Genomic DNA, 7,500 nt, shown 5'->3' with positions numbered 1-7,500 from the left:
CCATCTACAGAGCGGATCAATTTCCCCCTAACGTTCTTCTAATCATCAGCACCACCCACGTTCATCAGTGCGGTTCTTCTTCTTTTCTTACCGTCTGTCTCATCACAGGAAACGAATAATAATCTAATGCTAGCCCGTGCATCGCTGTAAAATAATCACATGGATCAACGTTTCCCGATATGTTTCTGACGTTTTCGCCTGGATGATGATCTGATGCTAATCAGGTGCTTCAAATGATACGTGTCACTTACAGACAAACTTGTGTCTCAACGCTCAGACTAACTGGCCTCTGACTGCGTGGCCTTGTCAACGTGTCAGAAAGTCATGAGATCAAGATCGACAGATTGTAAATTCGTTCTGTTTTCAGGCACAATATCAAAGAGTACAAGAACACTTTAGAGAACCTGCTGTTACATCCTCCTCCATCTTGGTGGATGCCACGCGACACCGCATTGAGTCATCTGATGCTTCTTAGCAGGATTATTATGTTGACTTTTTAAGCTTAGACAAAAATTTATCAAGAGTAACTCCTCCTAGGGCTTTCGAGGCACATGAACCAAATTCGGATATGTTGTAGATCCTGGTCTGAAGTTTGTTGCTTTTACTTTTCTAAGCGATCCAAGTACCGGTACTTCCGGTACCGGGTCTCAAATTGCCGTTTTTTCCCATAGACTCCCATTATAAATTTTGGAGGTTTATAACTCGGCAAGCTTTCGAACTATCTACACCAAACTCGGCCAGCTCCTTTAGGGTGATACTCTGAACAAAGGTTTAAATTGGTGTACCGACTGGCCTTTCGGTTGTGTCGCAGCCCCGCCCCCAAAATATGCAAAATCAAAAAACTTTTTACAACATGGACATGTGACATATCAAAACACTCAGAACAATGAGGGGAACTTCCTCACGGGTATTCTGATGATGTCATGTGATGTCACATGAAAATTAAAAATTAGCACAACATGGACTTGTGACATATCAAAACACTCAGCACAATGAGGAGAACTTCCTCAAGAGTATTTGGATGACATCACATGCTCCTCTCCACTTACCTCCAAATGTTTTGGCACCCTAGCTTTCTGTCTACTTGCTTCCAAAAGTAACACTGACCCTTATGTCCACTCGCCTCCAAAAAGCACCGGCCTTTGCGAATACTTGCATCGTCAAAGCCAACATCAAAGTTTGTCGCGACGAACTTTACAAATCTAGTTCATTATGAGATCTCAAATTTATTATTGCGGATATTAATATAAGGCAGAAGGATTTGGATGCACATTCTCTTCAGCATCAGCGAAACTTTTTGATTGAGCTCTCGGTAAGACATTTGACTCAGTGGTAACGAATCATAGCTATCATGTGGTCATCATTTCAGTAAAAACACAAATGCACAAGAGACTAACGTACTTCCCCTCTTTGCTTTCCAGCCAGTGTCACGCCCTTGAGAATACCCAATGACAAACAATGGAAATAAATGTTAGCAGTCTTCAAGTGTGGTATAACGCAGTCAGATCCAAAAGTATTGGGATGAAAGTTTGCATTGTTTTAAAGAAAATGAAACAAAATGTTAAGAACATTTAGCAAGATAGTTTTATTTTTTATTATTATTATATTATATTATAGGAATTGTTACAGAAATTTGCATGTACTCCATGTATAAATCACGTTCCATGTTTTTGGAGCTGCAGTAAAGCAGCAGTAGATGAACATGATGCTATTTTGGAAAGTAGAACATGCACGGTTATGCAGGAAGATGAATCTGAGCTGTCGTGTAGCTGCTGAGTCGATTCTGGAGTTCCACACACACACTAAAGTAGGCAGTTAAAGTGGGGTAACAGAGTGAGTTCAGAAATCATAAATACGTGTGAGTGAGTCACCGAGTGGAACAGCAAAAGGACTCGGGGCCTCAAAGACGTACGTGTGTGTGTGTGAAAGCAGAGGAGACAAAATTCCCCTTTTATTCATCTCAGACAGCAAAAAAGAGAGAAATAGAGAATAAAGGTAAAAAAAAACAGTCCAGATGCAGAACGACATTAAAGAGTTAACCAGAAATCTCGTCATCTTGCTCAACACACTGAAATCTTCATCTGACTCACATTCCTGGGAACATTGAGCACGATTTCTTAAATATTATACACATCAATTTAAGAAATATATTTAACACCCAACCACCAGATCATTTTTGTACAGACACCACCCACTAATATCAGAGGAACATGTTACGTTATCACTAAACTGATCAAAAGAAACCACGATGGGTTTTGTTCCTCTTTAATCTAAAATGTAATATGTTCCATATAACTAACTGTTTCTTCCTTCAAACACCAAAATAAGGAAGTGCATTTCGGGTTTTAGTTTTAGTTTTAATGCGACAAAGGGGTGGCAAACGTCACTCAGCATTTATTATGCTTCATCGTTTGTTATGACAGTTTCATTCTGAAGTCTGAACAGACACATCTGGGGAATTTATGATAAAATAAAATAAAATAAAATAAAATAAAATAAAATAAAATAAAGGGGGGCTTAGAGGTTAGCACGTTCGCCTCACACCTCCAGGGTTGGGGGTTCGATTCCCGCCTCCACCTTGTGTGTGTGGAGTTTGCATGTTCTCCCCGTGCCTCGGGGGTTTCCTCCGGGTACTCCGGTTTCCTCCCCCGGTCCAAAGAAATGCATGGTAGGTTGATTGGCATCTCTGGAAAATTGTCCGTAGTGTGTGATTGTGTGAGTGAATGAGAGTGTGTGTGTGTGTGTGTGCCCTGTGATGGGTTGGCACTCCGTCCAGGGTGTATCCTGCCTTGATGCCCGATGACGCCTGAGATAGGCACAGGCTCCCCGCGACCCGAGGTAGTTCGGATAAGCGGTAGAAGATGAATGAATGAGTGAATGAATGAATGAAAATAAAATAAAATAAAATAAATGCCTGGTTACATTAAGATATTGGATGTCTGTTGTCTGAAATTTGCAACGGCGTTATTAAAGATGTCAATTTTGAATGTTTGGTGCAAGGGAAATTTCTAGACTAATCATATCTATCTATATAACATCTTTAAACAAAAATAGTAAACAATATGGAAAAAAATAAATAAAATAAAACTATAAAAAGTATGACGGCTAAATAACAGTCCAAAACGTGCATTCTAAAAAAGAGTCAGATAGTCTATAGTAAAATAAAAAATCACTTCAAGATTAGCGTAGTTATTTGTTATTTTAGAGTCTGGAGGCCATACAGGAATCTGATATTGATGTCCGTTGAAAGATTAATTACTCACACAGTCACACACACTCACACACACAGAGTCACACTCACACTCAGACGTCACATGCGGTTTGGAGTGACTCGATTCAGGAGTTGTATTGCCCACAATGCACAATGAGTTTTCCTTTGACTGTCAGCTGAACACATTTCCATCCCATGCTGAAGTCATGACACATGACACGAGGCGCCATAGCAGCTACACATCGGGCTGAAACGGTTCTGAGAAAGTCGACGGGCTGTTTTGTTTGTTCGTTCGTTTGTTATAATAATATCGTAATGATACATTTTTAATACAAATTGTGTGACACGTTCGAATGCACGATAGAGATTTGATCCTTCCAGCTTTCGTCCTCGATCGTTATAACGTATCTCGTTCATCTGAGTCAGCTTCAGTACCAAAGATTTGATTCTTTAAACCTAGAATTTATGTGTGGAATCATGAAATTGAGCCATCTCCAGATCCTGTCCACCAGACACAAGCACAAGGCGGCTCCGCAGTTCCGCTCAGCTTTTGCAGAAGTGTGGTGATATTTTTTCCATCAAGACACATCTAACTTCCTTTTTCTGAATAAAGTTCATATTGTGCTAAATTTCAGCATGACCCCATGCAGAGGACATTGACTTCATGGCTTCCTCGTGATGCAAAAACAACTTGCAGAAGTGAGAACAAATTGCACTCTGAGAATATCAGCATGTGGAGATGGTGTAACAACCACTTGTACCTTTTTTTTTAGTTCATATTTGTTTAGTTTTTTTTTTTTTTTTAATACCAATATGCAAACTTATTCTGTATTAAAGGAACTACGCAGAGATCTGAGATCAGAGAGAACGGTACGGTGAATAATCTCATGTATGCAAACGTACGGGGAAAAAAAAATCAGTTATAATTTCAGGTAAAAATCGATTCTGCTCTCAGAAAAAAAGGGGAAACGTAAACTCTGTCTTTTGCACTGAAAGTGAAACTTTGGGGTTATAAAAAAGAAAATCCCCATGTTGATTTCGCTTATTCCAGGAAACTGCTGCGTGTTTGAAACACAGTGCTTTGGTTCAAGGCCCAGTTCACCACAATTGCACACAGAAAACATAAAAGCACTGTGGTTCACAATAATATTTGGAATTGTACAAGAATCTTTTGTTTTGTAAGTGAAAAAGCTTCATATTTCAGGTTATGACGCATAGCTACAAGCCATTCATTTGTGTGCGTAATGCACAGGGGGTGGCAGGGTTCGGTGGTTAACGGGACACTCCGGTCAAAATCTCACATTGTGACAATGGCATTACAATCTGTTGTAAACCACAATGGACTACGTATTCTTTAAATAGAGGTGTGAGACTGACCACCCGCTCCTGTAGAAAGGCTGAATAATCCTGCCTGTTCCTGCAAACCAACTTTCCCCCCAAGCCCTAATGCTAACTATGTTAATTCTATGGGGCTATTAGCAGCGTTGTATAAAGTACTAGAAAGCAATACTTGAGTAAAAATACAAGTATTGTACTAGAAAAAGACTTCGGTGGAAGTGAAAGTTATCTTTTAGAATATTACTCAAGTAAAAGTCTTAAAGTATCTGATATTTAATGTACTTAAGTATCTGAAGTAAAAGTAAAAAGTAAAATTTCAGTGATTTTTCGGTACGCATAAGATCAGGGGCGGTTCTAGGATTTCATCTTTAGGGGTTTTAGCCCTCAGTGAGAATTTAAAACAAGAAGAGTTTTATATTATATATTATATGACTACATAGTAAGACAAAAGTTATGGTATTATTTAAAATGGCAAAAGTGGACACCAAGATATTATGCATGATGTAATGATGTCGGTCTTGAATCAGATCAGTTCATGTATGTGTACATTCTCTACAAACAGTGTGTCCAATGAATGCAGTCATTAATAAACTAATATTCACAAGACAAAGACCAAATCAATAAATGTTATTTTTATTTAATATTGAATGGATTGTTTGCATTAACATTTTGTTTGTGCTACAACTCTGGTAATAAGAATAGTGACATTTCACTGCTTTTGGTTGCCGTCTTTGCGGCTTTCCGGCGATTAACATTATAGATACGCGTCCCTGTGCTTCTCCGTAGAGCGCGCGGACGTGCGCAATGTAATCTAGGAGCAGTGATTCGCCAAACCTCCCTTATTCCAGTCGCACACGTTTCTTCTGATTTTATTTTGTAGTAACGAGTAGGAAATGTAGTGGAGTAAAAGTGAAAGTTGACATAAATTTAAATAGCGAAGTAAAGTACAGATACGTGAAATTTCTACTCAAGTACAGTAACGAAGTATTTGTACTCCGTTACATTACAACACTGAATATTAGTGATCTGCAGAATGTTCACCCTGACAGACTGTTTATTATCCCCAGAGATTTCAATCATGCAAATATGAAATCAGTGCTCCCGAAAATCCATCAGTACAGTATGTGGACTTTTAGGCAAACATGCTGGATCTTGTTTACAAAAATAAGCTCATTCCGTCATCCGGATCACTCGTCAGACGCTCTGTACCAGTTCTGGAGCAGGTGAGAAGCAGGAGCCACCTCTGGAGTACACGGCATCAGTGATCAGCTACATCAGCAAGTGCGGTGATGATGTGACCGCCTCTGAGACCATCATCACACACTCCAACCAGAAGCCATGGATGATTGCTAAGAACAGCAAGGGCCAAACTGTCCCTAGCCATCATAGAATCAAAGCGTGCACATGCCCAGACAATCCACAGCCACTTCCTGGACATGTGGCAGGACAATCACGAACTAAAAGACAGCTACCCCTGCCTGTGACAGTGATGCCTTCCTCCCAGGTGCACTGAATGATTCCTATGCTCAGTTTAAGGGGCAGAACAATATAGTGGCAAGGGAAACCATTTCTTTCCCCAATGACTAGGTACTCTGTCTATCCACGGCCGAGGTGAGGAGAACTGTGTGCAGAGTTAACCCACGGAAGGCTGCTGGACCAGATAACATTCCTGGCAGGGGGCTCAAGGAATGCTCCTCTTCATGCAGGACCTTTGACTAATCCCACCTCTTCATGCAGGACCTTTGACCAATCCCACCTCCTTATGCAGTATCTTTGACCAATTCCAGCCACTCTTGAAGACACATGACTGATTCTGTCTGCATGTTCTCTTGACCAGTCCCACAGAAAAGCTTACAAATCATGTTTGACAATCCAGCCTGCTCCCACAGTAAGTAACAAATCTATATAAACGAAAGGAACATGAACATGAATACGTAGGCCAGTAAAAGATGTCAATGTAGAAATGTAACACACATTCTAATCACACTGCACCGCAGTGCTCCAGCCTTGTGGTACCTTATCTCTTTTTAAAAGGCTTTGGATATTTCCCACGGTGTGATTAAGAAAAGAAAAGCCACATCCTTTTGTTACTGAAAGCTGAAGATAACACCCGAGATTAGAGCTATGCAAACGATTTTTGTGATTTTGCCTAAAACATTTTTTTGAGCTTGTTGCACCACAGGAAGTATGAATATCAGAAATGGTTTGTGAGTCATGCGCTAACTAACCACAGACACCACTGTGAGTTAGTTACACACTGCCCTCCCATGTTTCAAATAAAATTAACATCTGTGCTTGAATTACATGCATTTTATCATCGGTAACGAGATACTTTAATGCTCCTAAACGGACCAGTGGAACGATGTTGATATGATTTTGAATCAATCAATCTGGAGATCCTACGATCCTGATGAGAAAAAGTAACCCCAAGACATCCTTTTGGAAGAACAACGAAGCAATCGTTTATACCATCGTCCATTCTGACTGATCTCAAGTTGGAACTGATGGAAAAATCCATTTGAGACACTCACTCACTCTCTCACTCACTCATCTTCTACCGCTTATCCAAAGGATATACCTTATCCTAAGGTTGTGGGTTCGAGTCTCGGGCCGGCCACGACTGAGGTGCCCTTGAGCAAGGCACCGAACCCCCTCAACTGCTCCCCGGGCGCTGCAGCATAAATGGCGGCCCACTGCTCCGGGTGTGTGTTCACGGTGTGTGTGAGTGTGTGTGTTCACTGCTGTGTGTGTGTGCACTTTGGATGGGTTAAATGCAGAGAACCAATTCTGAGTATGGGTCACCGTACTTAGCTGTACGTCACATCACTTTCACGTTCACTTATACACTCACTATCCACTTTATATGTCAGAGTAAAAAAAAAGGTTGGTTGTTGGTGTCGATCTGAGTATTTCAGAAACTGCTGATCTCCTGGAATTTTTACACACAACAG

Source organism: Tachysurus vachellii, chromosome 11 (genome assembly GCF_030014155.1).
Source record: "Tachysurus vachellii isolate PV-2020 chromosome 11, HZAU_Pvac_v1, whole genome shotgun sequence".
NCBI classification, from domain to species: domain Eukaryota; kingdom Metazoa; phylum Chordata; class Actinopteri; order Siluriformes; family Bagridae; genus Tachysurus; species Tachysurus vachellii.
Note: the sequence above shows the minus strand (reverse complement) of the source record.